The following is a 12,983-nucleotide window of genomic DNA, read 5'->3' as shown; positions in this document are numbered from 1 at the left end:
AATTTATCAGAGAGATATAATTAGATTTTGGAGCCTTTCTTTTTCATCATATTAGAAATATCAATTTGTAGGAGATTTTCATAGGCAGTTATTAATGTTTTACCTTCATAGAACATTGAAAATTGATTATTTGTGCATATGTAAGGTGAACTTTCACTGTGAGCTCTTTGCTTCAATAATTGTAACATTTATTCTGTAAGATGAATCAGGGTTGTCCCTTATTATAAATGAAGTACTTTATTCTGAGCACTCTTTTAGAAATATTGCAGTCTGGGATATTCAATCATTGGCTAGATGTAGCATCTATGCAGATGCTTTCTTATTTTTACCATGCAATTCTCAGTGATGCTATTTACTAGTAACTGAAGTTAGAGTCAACTATCGTATTTTGACTTGATTTTCACATTATTTAGTCTACCAAGGCAGATCTTGGTAGTCCGTTCTTACTACAAAAGGATCTAGAACTACATCTCCAAATGGTGTGGACTGTGGTTCATGACAGATGATCAGTTTTTGGATATTATTTGGTGTTATGACAGCTATCAATTATTGTATATCTATAATATACCAGCCACTAAAAGGATCCAATGTTATCTCATTGATTCTTATACTAAGGCAGATATTGTGATACTAATTTTACAGATGAAATAAGTTTAAACATTATTAGATAATCTACCCTAGTAAGGGGTCAAGCTGAGTTCCATTAGGGAGGAAAAACTCTTTCCTTGACCTCTTGGTTTCAGTGGCAGCAGCCCTGAATATTGAACTGACAAAAAAATAGGATAACAGGAGAAAAAGGTTTATTTCATATGCATGTGGATGGGGTCTCACAGAAATAAAATAAAAACTGTAGAGAGGTGGTCAGACCCAAACACTTGGATACTAATTTTACAAAAGGGCAGGTCATGTCCTTTGCATACATAGAAGAAATAGGGATGCAAATTTGCGGAGAAATAACAAGACAAAGAAAAAGAGTTTTGAGCTTCTAGAGGAAGTGAATTGTGGAAAAATAAATGTGAGGAACTAATGGAAGAAAAGGGTGATTTAGTAAAGTTTGTTTCTACGGCCCCATCTTGCTGCCAACTTTCTGTACTGTTCATGGCCATGAAAGTCCCCTAGGAAAAAGGATTCATGGCAGTCCTTGTTTCTCAGAAGTTTCTGCTCTTAGATAAGGGAGGTTCCAAGAAGGTTTCTTTCATCTCAAAATAGTCTGTATGCCAAAGTGGCATATTTTGGGGTGGGATATTCTGATTCCTTTCTGTTTAAATCCAGCTTTGATGGGCTGACCTGATTTTTATGCTCCCAGGGCCAAGCCAGGGCTGCTGCGATGAGGGCTGCCTACCAAAGGGCAGAGGGATGCCATGATGTCTGCTACGTTGTCCAACACGCTGCATGCCTCCATGGCCCAGGGAAGCTCATATCACTGCGTTTCCTGTAGCACACATCTTGCTATCAGTCTCTGTCTCAGTGTTTTTCTTTTATTTTGTCCTTATGATATGAGCATCTTCAATCATTAGACTTCAGTTGTTGATGCATACCCACCTTTATTTCCTGAACCTGCTGGGATGTGATGGAAATGTATAATGGGTGTAGATTCAGGTTTTATGAGAGTAGATGAAGTATCTTATATTCCAGAAGTGAGCCCCAGGAAGACATGTTGATTATGAATCACTATAGCCCCTCACAAAGCTTGCCCATACAATACTGTATCCCAGGTCGTAACACTGGGCTTCTCTCTGGATTTCCCCACCTTGAAACTTTTTCCTCTGTTGGTGGGAGTGTAGATTAGTACAGCCACTACGGAGAACAGTATGGAAGTTCCTCAGGAAACTAAAAACATATAGTTCTCTACCATCTGATTCAGCAATTCCACTACTGGGTATATGTCGAAAAGAAAGGGAATCAATATATCAAAGAGTTATCTGCATGCCCATGTGTATTGCAGCACTATTCACAGTAGCGAAGATATGCAATCAACCTAAGTGCTCATCAATGGATGGGTAAATAAAGTAAATGTGGTATATATGTATATATATATATATGCAATGGAATATTATTCAGCCACAAAAAGAATGAAATCCTGTAATTTCCTGCAACATGGATGGAACTGGAGGTCATTATGTTAAATAAGCCAACCACAGGGAGACAAATATCGTATGTTCTCACTCATATGTGGGAACTAAAAATGTGGATCTCATGAGGATATAGAGTAGATTGGTGGTTACTAGGGGCCAGGAAGGAGAGAGTGGACAAAGTAGGGAAAAGGATATAAATGGATTTATTACCATTGAACCTTACACTTAAAAATGGTAAAAATGGTACCTTCTAAAATGTTTTTAGAAAAAGAAACTTTCCCATAACCAGTCCCTGGTACACTCCTGCCCTCATCCTCTGGGAGACCGTGGTCCTGAGGTCTCAAAGTGGTTCCCTAAGGACCCGCCAGAGGCATTGCCCAGAAGACAGAGACCTTTCCAGCGAATGCATTGCTGACTGTTGAAACTTCTCCATTGATTTCACTCCTCAAAAAAAGAAAAAAAGTATGTTTCTGAATTTTGCAAGCCTTTAAGATGTAAATCCTTGCACTGCATTTTCTTATGGCCCAAGTTCATCTGAAGCCTTGGGTTGGGAGATTGTTTCTGTACATTAAATAGGGGTTAACTCTGAGATCCTGCAGGATCCTCTGCTTTCTTATGTGCAAAGTTCTGCTACTCCTGACAGTCAAGTCCCCTGCTGCCTGAACAGCTCCATCTTTTCACAACCCCTCTTTTAGCAACTTCCACGCTCAGCTGTGATCATTCCATATGTTTTCCTGGGCCCTAAAAGCACCAAGCTCTCCCAGCCTCCGTGCCTTCATGTCTATTGCTTTCTCCGCTGGGCACAGCCTTCTTCCTTGTCTCTCTCTCTCTTGGGTTTCACCTGAGGCAACCCCTCCTGCAGGAGATGTGCTCCGTTCACCTTGTTCCCTGTGAGGTACCTGTCCTGGGTGTTACCACACTGCCCAGAGCTGACCTCTGGTATAGTACTTGGTATCTACGAGTGAACGTCAAGTATTAGTTTTTCCAGTAACGTAACCAGTTTTTGTAAGAGTCTTATTTTACACAATTAGTATCACAAAGTCATTGAAAATTCCTGTTAGAAATGTGGACTAGAAACACTTCAGACTTTAGCTCAGTCCATAATATTGAGCTGAGCCACTTGATGTAAAAGCTCTTTGTGAGTTTGGTAGTCTTTCCTTTTGTATTGTTATTTTTTGAAAGGCATTGCACTGGTCATTAGAGAAATGCAAATCAAAACCACAATGAGACACTATCTCATGCCAGATAGAATGGCGAGCATTAAAAAGTCAGGAAACAACAGATGCTGGAGAGGATGTGGAGAAATAGGAATGCTATTACACTGTTGGTGGGAGTGTAAATTAGTTCAACCATTATGGAAGACAGTGTGGCAATTCCTCAAGGATCTAGAACCAGAAATATCATTTGACCCAGCAATTCCATTACTGGGTACATACCCAAAGCATTATAAATCATTCTATGAAGACACATGCCCATGTGTGTTTATTGCAGCACTGTTCACCATAGCAAAGACTCGGAACCAACCCACATGCCCATCAGTGATAGACTGGATAAAGAAAATGTGGCACATATACACCATGAAATACAATGCAGCCATAAAAATGGATGAGTTCATGTCCTTTGCAGGGACACGGATGAAGCTGGAAACCATCATTCTCAGCAAACTAATACATGAACAGAAAACCAAACACCACATGTTCTCACTCATAAGTGGGAGTTGAACAATGAGAACACATGGACACAGGGAGGGGAACATCACACACTGGGGTCTGTCAGGGGGTGGGAGGCTAGGGGAAGGATAACATTAGGAGAAATACCTAGTGTAGGTGATGGGTTGATGGGTGCAGCAAACCACCATGGCACGTGTATACCTATGTAACAAACCTGCACGTTCTGCACATGTATCCCAGGACATGAAGTGTAATAATAAAAGGCATTGCTAAGTGAGGGACTTTGCCGCCCTAGTTTTAATCTATTAAGAATATTATGCACAGGGCACTCTAGGACTCTAGAAGTATTAACATCAAATGTCATGGATCTCTCAAAATATTTCTAGATGGATGAGTATTGAGTTCGGACTTTGGTCTGAGATTGATGAAAGTTGAATCGGGGGGTATTTTGAACAATATAAGACACACTCAATTTATGTGTGAATCAATCTAGCCTGGAAATGTAATATTAAACGTTGATTATGTTGCTTTGTATCTGCCGTGTCTCTTTCCAGGTTCAGGCATTAGCAATTATGTTTTCAGAGGCCTCAGTTTTCATTCTGTCTTGGAAATCAAGGGATGTTAGAAGGTCCCTTCCAGAGGGCAATTATTTTTTGGCATTTCCGTGAGAGATGAGTTAAGACAAGCCTTCTCAGAGGTGTGCTTTGTTATTCTTTTTCTGATTGACCCTTTCCTCCCTATTACAACTTTGGTGAAGAAGGCAGCAGTGACATTTGTCCTTTGTATACATTACTGTCAAGTTTTTTATTCCATGTTTAATCCTAAAGATGTAATGGAGGGCAAGGTCTTTTGCTGCTGTCCAGGGGTGCCCATTAGGTTAGGCTGGTAATGCAAAACTTGAGACACCATGTCTTAATCGCTGCACGCTAAACTGTCATCTCTTCTAGAATGCAAGCTTGTTTGTGTCAGGAACTCTGGCTCATTCATATTTGCATTTCTGGCAGCTGGCACAGTGCCAGTGTATGTCATGTGCTCAAGTGCTGAGTCAGTAATATTGAACAAATGCAGTGTGGAAATAGCATATCTGACCCAGTAGTACCCCACACCGAGTGAGTGTTCAAAAAAATATTAAACCAGGATAAAGGATGAAAAAGAAGAAGGAAGTGGTTTGAGGTAAGAAGGGGAAACTGGACCAGGGGAGGAGAAGCTTTCAAATCTCCACTCAATTTGCTGAGGAAAATTGAGAAAGCCACTTAATTTTTCTTTGTTTATATTTTCCCATCTGTAAAACTATGAGATCATCTAAGATGACCTCCAAAATCCCTTTTTCCTCTAAAAGTATGTCTATGAAATGCCAAAAGATTGAGATAGGTGATGATGTATTTTATTAGCATGTATGAAAAATGCTCATGTATAGCCACAGAATGTTTAGGCCTTTAGCTTTTTTTAACATCTGTCAATGTTCAATGGATGGGATTTCTATTTTTTCAATCTGTCAATATTTAATAAAGGTCTACTTTGTGTAAGGACTGTGCTAATGCTAGAGATACAAAGAGGAATGATGGTCAGTTTCTACCATCAAGAATATGTAAGAGATCAGTGAGTTAAGAAACAACAGCCCTTCAGCATAAAAATGCTACAGTGAGGGATGTCCCTTGTGCTAGGGAGTCACAGGAAGGAGCTGCTGACTCTAGGGGATGACAGAGTAGGCAACTGGATTCAAACAATTCCAGGATTCCAAGTAAGGGCCACAGCATGTGCCAAGATTTGCTGATGTGAAAATGCTCAATGTTGTCACAGAGTGGAAGGGAAGGAGGGATAGGAGACACAAACAAGATTGTGACCACCATGTGAAAGTCACACACACCAGGCTTGGGAATTATTTTGAAACTAACTGGGAGCCATTAAACAACAAGAATATGGACACAATTCTATTTGTACTTCATGGAAAAAGTTAATAATAATATGGCTGATGAAGGAACCATTTTTTTTTCTCTGAAGAGTATACCTAGATGCCTGTTGGAGAATCTCCTGGGTGCTTATTAAAGTGCATGTGCTTAGGTTTCAATCTAATTCAAGAGGATCATAATTTCAATGGGTTTGCTCAGAAATCCACATTTTTAAAAAACTGTCTTACAACTTATGCAGTTTAAACTGTGGGAGCCACTAGGTAAGCGAATGGAGAGTTAGTGGCAGGAAACTCATAAACATTGAATCTCTGTGAGTCCCTTAGTAGCTGGTTGATCTTAGCTAAGATACTCAACACCTGTGAAGCTGGGTTTTCCCTTCTGTAAATGGGTTTAAGAGTACCTGCTTCATAGGGTTGCAGTAGGGATTAGTCAAGATAGCATACATAAAGCATCTAATGTACCAAGTTTGGGAGCACATTGCAATCACCTAGAGAACTTACTCAAACTCTGTGCATAAGGTGTAGAGGACTCAAGAAACTCCCCCGATGATATGGATTAGGAACCAGTAAGAGTTAACTCCCCTTCTCCTAAGGCAGACAGTCAAGATATACAAAAGGGGATATCCAATGACCTAAATGATTCTTAAAGTTTTAATTCAGATGACTGGTTATATCAAAGTGTAGATGGAGAATGCAGTTCTATTTTGAATATGATAGTGTCCCATGGATCACCTGAGTGGAGATGACCAGAAGCTGGTACTGCGTAGTGGACAAGGACCCAGAAAAAAAGCCTGAGGTGGTGATACAGAGTGAGCTGGCAAGTGGTAGCTGAAAAGAACATAGCCCCCCAGGAATGGATGAGGTGGAGGGTAAGAGGAGCCTTCAGGACTCACCTTCACATAAACACCAAAATTTTAAACTGTTTTAGGAAAAAGGCTGGGCACGGTGGCTCATGCGTATAATCCCAGCACTTTGGGAGGCTGAGTCGGGTGGATCACCTGACATCAGGAGTTCAAGAGCAGCCTGCGCAACATGGTGAAACCCGTCTCTACTAAAAATATAAAAATTAGCCAGGTGTGGTGGCAGCCACCTGTAATCCCAGCTATTCGGAAGGCCGAGGCACGAGAGAATCACTTGAACTTGGGAGGCAGAGGTTGCAGTGAGCCAAGATCACACCACTGCACTCCAGCCTGGGTGACAGAGTGAGACTCTGTCTCAAAAAATAAATAAATAAATAAAACAAAAAATGTTCAGGAAAAAAAATGATTGAAGAAAATTGAAAAGAAGTAGGAGTAGGAAGAAAACCAGGAGAGGGCTTTATTTGAGAAACACCCTGAAAAGAGACTGTCAAATGCCATAGTAAAATCAAGTGAGACAGAAAGTTGCTCTAACGCAGAAATTCTGTCTTGCCAATGATGGGCTCTTTGGCCATGGTAGCTGGTTGGGTGGCAGGTTGATTCTGGAGGAATATTGGTATCTTTGGCTTTATATTCTTACCTGAAATGCCTAATAAAACCTCAGAGGCAGAAAGTAGTTCTTTACTACTCTTTGAGTGAGAAGAATACTTCCAAGCATCTCTTGTTCTCGAGAACTATTTTTTATATATACATCAAATGTACTATGCAAACTACAAGTCATCACTGTGTTTTAAGGATGGCCACATATATATAACTATATAACTGTTCTCTATATATGTAGAACATTTATATATGTAGAAAACATATGTATGTAGAACACATATGTATGTAGAACACATAAATATGTAGAATACACATATGTAGAACACATGCATGTAGACCACACATATGTAGAACACATACGTAGAACACATATATGTATAACATATATGTAGAACATACATACATATATATGTGTGTGTGTGTGTGTATATATATATATATGTTCATCTTGGTAATCTGGAAATGGTTGTGTCCTGTGGAGAATCACAAGGATGGTTCTTAGTACAAAAACCAACACCCACTCCTAATAGTTTTCTTTCTAGTTGTTAATGATGGACTGGTTACATCTTTATTCCTTGATAAAGTTTTTTTTGCTTTTGTTTTGTTTTGTTTTTAGCAACAGGGTCTCCTCTGTCACCCAGGCTGGAGTGCGGTGGTGCAACCATGACTTCCTGCAGCCTTGACCTCCTGGGCTTAAGCAGTCTTCCCACCTCAGCCAATGCATGCCAACACACCCAGCTAATTTTTTTTTCTTCTAACTAGAGAGGCAAGGTCTTGCTATGTTGTCCAGGCTGGTCTTGAACTCCTGGGCTGAAACAATCCTTTGCTTAAACCTCCCGAAAGGTTGAGATTACAGGCATAAGCCACTGTGCCTGGCTCTTGATAGAGTTTTTAATATCAAGATGGTTATTCTTCTCTGGAGTAAGAACATTTCAGGATAAAATAATTTACATTTTGAAAGTTAAAATTCCAAGTGCACTGAACTTCATATGGCAGATGATGACAATTAGACCGCAAACTACAACTCATCAGTCTGTTTTTTTTAGGATGGCCTTTTTGCCTCCTAGTAAATTTGAAATGTGCAGCTCTGTTATAACATTTTCAAGGAGTCAGCATATTTGAAATTCTCTATCTTGAGTTTTATTATTTGGAATTAGCTTCATTTAAAACTGTTAACAAATAATGAGGGGCTGTTCAGTGCATTGTTCTGTTCTAGGGCTAATACAAGGGATTGCAGCTCACTATATTTTACGTTTGAAATAGCAGTCAGTAAAGAACTCTATATTGTCAAAATATTATTCTATTTACTCATTTACTGAAGAAATCCACCAAATGAGCTATACGGTCATATATATTTAAAAAATAAACTCATATAAAAGATGAGGCTGGTGCAGTGGCTCATGCCTGCAATCCCAGCACTTTGGGAAGCTAAGGTGGGAGGCTCTCTTGAGCCTAGCTGTTCAAGACAAGCCTGGGCAACATAGTGAGACCCCGTTTCTACAAACCATTAAAAAAAAAATTAGCGCCAGGCGTGGTGGCTCACGCTTGTAATCCCAGCACTTTGGGAGGCTGAGGCAGGTGGATCACGAGGTCAGGAGATCAAGACCTGGCTAACACGGTGAAACCCCATCTCCACTAAAAATACAAAAAATTAGCCAGGCATGCTGGTGTGCACCTATAGTCCCAGCTGCTCAGGAGGCTGAGGCAGGAGAATCGCTTGAATCTGGGAGGCAGAGGTTGCAGTGAGCCGAGATTGCACCCCTGCACTCCAGCCTGGGCAACAGAATGAGACTCTGTCTCGAAAAAAAAAAAAAAGGCAGATGTGATAACATATACCTGTGGTCCTAGCTACTTGGGAGGTTGAGGTGGGAGGATCACTTGAGCTAGGGAGGTCAAGGCCACAGTGAGCTGTGATCATGCCACTGCACTCTAGCCTGGGTGACAGAGTGAGACCCTGTCTCAAAAACAAAACACACACACAAAAAAACTTATATAAAAGATGGAAAGAAAAAGCTAATAACCAAAAGAGAATATAAGCAAAATATCAAGATCTGTTTTCAGCAGTGCAAAGTTTCAAGCAGAGATTGGGCTGTAGTTTTTAGTTGTAGGTTTTCCTAAGCCAGAAGGAGGGATGGGGGAGGATTTAAGGCTTATCGGAAGGAGTATATGTCAGGATCTTTAAATAAACGATATCTTCTCTCATTTTGATTAGACTGAAAGAAGTCAGTTAACTTATCCACATACAAACAGGGACCAGGAATCCAGTCCCTGACTCTTATGACTCTAGCACGACTTCGTGTTTTCACCTAAAGGAAGAACAACTTTGAGCCGCAGTACCTTTATCTTTAGTATGCATATAGTTAGCAGATACTTGGGACTTTCAGAAACCAGTCAAAATCCTTCCCAGCAAATGCTTTTGAAAAAGTGGGGCATGAACAACCTGAGTAATTTTATTTCTGATCAGAACAATGTGAGGCCAGGCACATGGGGTCACACCTGTAATCACAGCACTCTGGGAGGGAGGGGGGAGGATCATTTGAGGCCAGGAATTCAAGACCAGCCTGGACAACATAATGAGACCCTGTCTCTAAAAATTAGCCAGATGTGGTGACACATGCCTGTAGTCCCAACTACTCGGGAGGCTGAGATGTGTAGATCACTTACGCCCAGCAGTTTGAGGTTACAGTGAGGTAATATGGCACCACTGCACTACAGGCTGGGTGACAGAGTGAGACCCCAACTCTAAGAATAATAAAAAGAAAAATAAATGCTATGTGACTATAATTAAATAAGAATTTCTGACTTATAACTGGCTTTTGAAGTAATTTAAGAAGAGCTTCCCATAAGTTCTGAGAGCTTTGGGATGGCAGGGAAGGTGTAGGTCTGTGGATGTCTTCTGCCTATTCTCATTGCTCCAGGTTAAAAAAGCCCTCGAGGTCCAGGCATTGGGAAATGTGTAAACTGTAGCAAGGGCTAGAATTTGTAGAGGACCAGAGTCCATGCTTGCCAGCATGAAAGGGTTCAAATTCAATTAAAAAAAAAACAACAACTTGAACCCAGCAGGCGGAGGTTGAAGTGAGCCAAGATCGCGCCACTGCACTCCAGCCTGGCGACAGAGCAAGACTGACTCTCTCTGACTCTCTCTCTCTCTTCTCTCCCCCTTCTCTCCCCCCTACTCTCTCTCTCCCTCTGTCCCACTCTCTCTCTCTCCCCACCCACCCCTTTCTCTCGCTCTCACCCCCCAACCCCCACTCTCTCTCTCTCCCTGTCTCTCCCTATATATATATATATCTCACCATGCAGGCTTAACACCCTTACCTATGGAGTCAGCCCAGTCACCATCATTTAGATCCCTGCTTTACAGTTACAGCACACTGGTGTATAAATAGTTATTTTAGAATGTAGTAAGATTGGAAAATAATAGAGTTCGTGCTTACTTTTATGGATGACATAGGACCACTTTCTGGCGGTGTAGGATGTTTTCTAGCCTTATGCTCAGTACACATTTCACAGCACTGGTAACCACCCCATGGGTTCTTCTTGCCTCCTACCCAGATAGAGCCAATTTATTGAGACGTGGGAATTGCCATAGAGAAAGAGTTTAATACACATAGAGTTGGCTAAACAGGAGACCAGAGTTTTGCTATTACTCAAATCAGCTTCTCTGAAATTCAGAGGCTAGGGTTGTTGAAAGATATTTAGGCAGGCAGGAGCCTAGGGAATGGGGAATGATGGTTGGTTTCGGTCAGGGATGAAATCACAGGGAGTTGAAGCTGTCCTCTTGGGCTGAGTCAGTTCCTGGGTGGTGGCTACAAGACCTGATCAGCCAGTTAACTGGTCTGGGTGGGGCCAGCTAGTCCATCAGAATGCAGACTCTAAAAAATACTCAGACATCAATTTTAGGTTTTATAGTAGTAATATTATCTATGGGAGCAATTGGAGATGTTAGGAATCTTTTGGCCTTTGGCTGCCTGACTCCTGAGCCATAATTCTTAACCTTATGGATGATTTGTTAGTTTTAAAAAGGAGGTGTGGTCCTCAAGCAAAGAGGAGGTTTGTTTTAGGGAGGGGCTATTATCATGTTTACTTCAAAGTTAAACTATAAACTAAATTTCTTCCAAACTTAGTTCAACCTACACCCAGGAAAGAACAGGGCAGCTTGGAGACTGGAAGCAAGATAGAGTCGGTTAGGTCATATTTCTTTCGCTGTCACAATTTTTGCAAAGGTGATTTCACGCAAAGTATGCACTTTACAAACTTAGTTTTTAGCAAAAAGTAATTGAAATCACTTTTGCTTAGCGTGCAAATTCGTTTTTTAATGGAAATTCTGTACTGCCTTTGATCATTCTAAAGAAATCATCTTGCTTTTTACTCACATGAGTTGACATTATCTGGATTTATTCCTTATTTTGGATTTGGACTGAAAGCTCTTTTTACGTTTTAACCGGCTGTCATTTGCCTGAAAGTAGTGGTGAAGGGTGCCTCTTTAAATGCATTTACAACAAATTGCTTTGTTGTGAAGGGGAGGGTAAAACTGAAATTGGTTGTGTTTCCTTCTCTCCGTGTCAAAATTGTATTTTCCATTTTATGCATCTGGTGAAGATAAAGATTTTGATGCTTAACTGCAAAGATCTGACCTACAGGGATGTACTTACTCTCTCTTTTTTGAAAATATGATGATTTCACAGTCTCCTGCCTTGAACACACTACATTTGGTAACTTTATTTCTTGTTTATCAAGTCATGTGTGACTTTTCTGCTTCTTCCTTGCCTGCCATAATCATCTTCTGACCGTCTGGGAAACCTCTGATCCTCTATGCAGAGTCCATTTAAACATTTTAGTACTAGAAGAGTGAAAATCTTGTAAAAATATAAAATTTTTTTCTATTGTTACACTGGGAGCAAAAATAAAATGTTTAAATGTGCTTTCCTGCTGAGTAAGAGTTTTAGAGATTGCAGGCTTGCGTGCAGAATTCTGAATGGGGACAGCAGTTCCAATGCACCTCGGGAATTGGAGAAAGGCTGCAGGCATTGTCAGCAAAAGGGACTGGAGTGATTTGTTGTATTCCATTTATTTTCAGAATAACTCCTAATAAATATTAGAGAGGCATATTCACTCTTCAAGGCAGTGGAACAACCTGCATGTATTTTGGGAGCAATTGTTGGAAGGGATTTCTGTTTTAAAAATCAAGACATTAGCCTTTGGGATGTCAGATTCCTATTGATAAATTGAGGAAAGTGACTATCAGGTGTCAACTTTGGAAACTACAAAAAAACAATTACCTAAAGGGAGGGTAATGAAAATAACTGAGGATATAAATCACCCAGCCTCAGTTTTATGAGCCACACATGTGACTTTTATATTTCCATTAATCACAAAGCTCATAATTTTATGATACAAATATCAGCAACAGCCACCTGGAGTTTTTTTTCCCCCCTTCTCTCTATTTTCAGTTTCTTCCTTTATCTGTTTTGTTTTCTTTTTATTAAAGAATAAAGCATTTATTTTTTAGCGAAGATTTATGTTAATTATAACAATAATAATTTACTGTAGTCTTAGTACATATTTTTGTTCATTCAACAAATATTTACTGACTAAATGCCAGGCATGGTTAGACATTCTAGTGGGAGAGAGAGACTGTCTGCCCTTGTGGAGCTCAGAGTCTAATGGGGAAGACAGATAATAAACAGTAATATAGATAGGTAGATAAATAGATACATACATACACATATATATACATATGTATTAGTCCACTGCTATAAAGAACAACCTGAGACTGGGTAGTTTATAAAGAAAAGAAGTTTAATTGACTCACAGTTCTGCATGGCTGGGGAGGCCTCAGGAAACTTACACTTGTGGCGAAAGGCAA

The 12,983-nt window shown here is 40.2% G+C and overlaps 1 protein-coding gene across 1 annotated transcript in view; it reads left to right on the top strand.

Moving 5' to 3' along the window:
* LOC134758591 (serine/arginine repetitive matrix protein 1-like) overlaps nt 1-12,983 on the top strand; it is a 240,583-nt gene that overhangs the window by 187,427 nt on the left and 40,173 nt on the right. The gene's annotated exons all lie outside the window — the stretch shown is intronic.

The sequence above is a fragment of the Gorilla gorilla genome, chromosome 1 (assembly GCF_029281585.2).
Source record: "Gorilla gorilla gorilla isolate KB3781 chromosome 1, NHGRI_mGorGor1-v2.1_pri, whole genome shotgun sequence".
Classification (NCBI taxonomy): Eukaryota; Metazoa; Chordata; class Mammalia; order Primates; family Hominidae; genus Gorilla; species Gorilla gorilla.
Note: the sequence above shows the minus strand (reverse complement) of the source record. Positions and strands in the feature narration are given on the sequence as shown.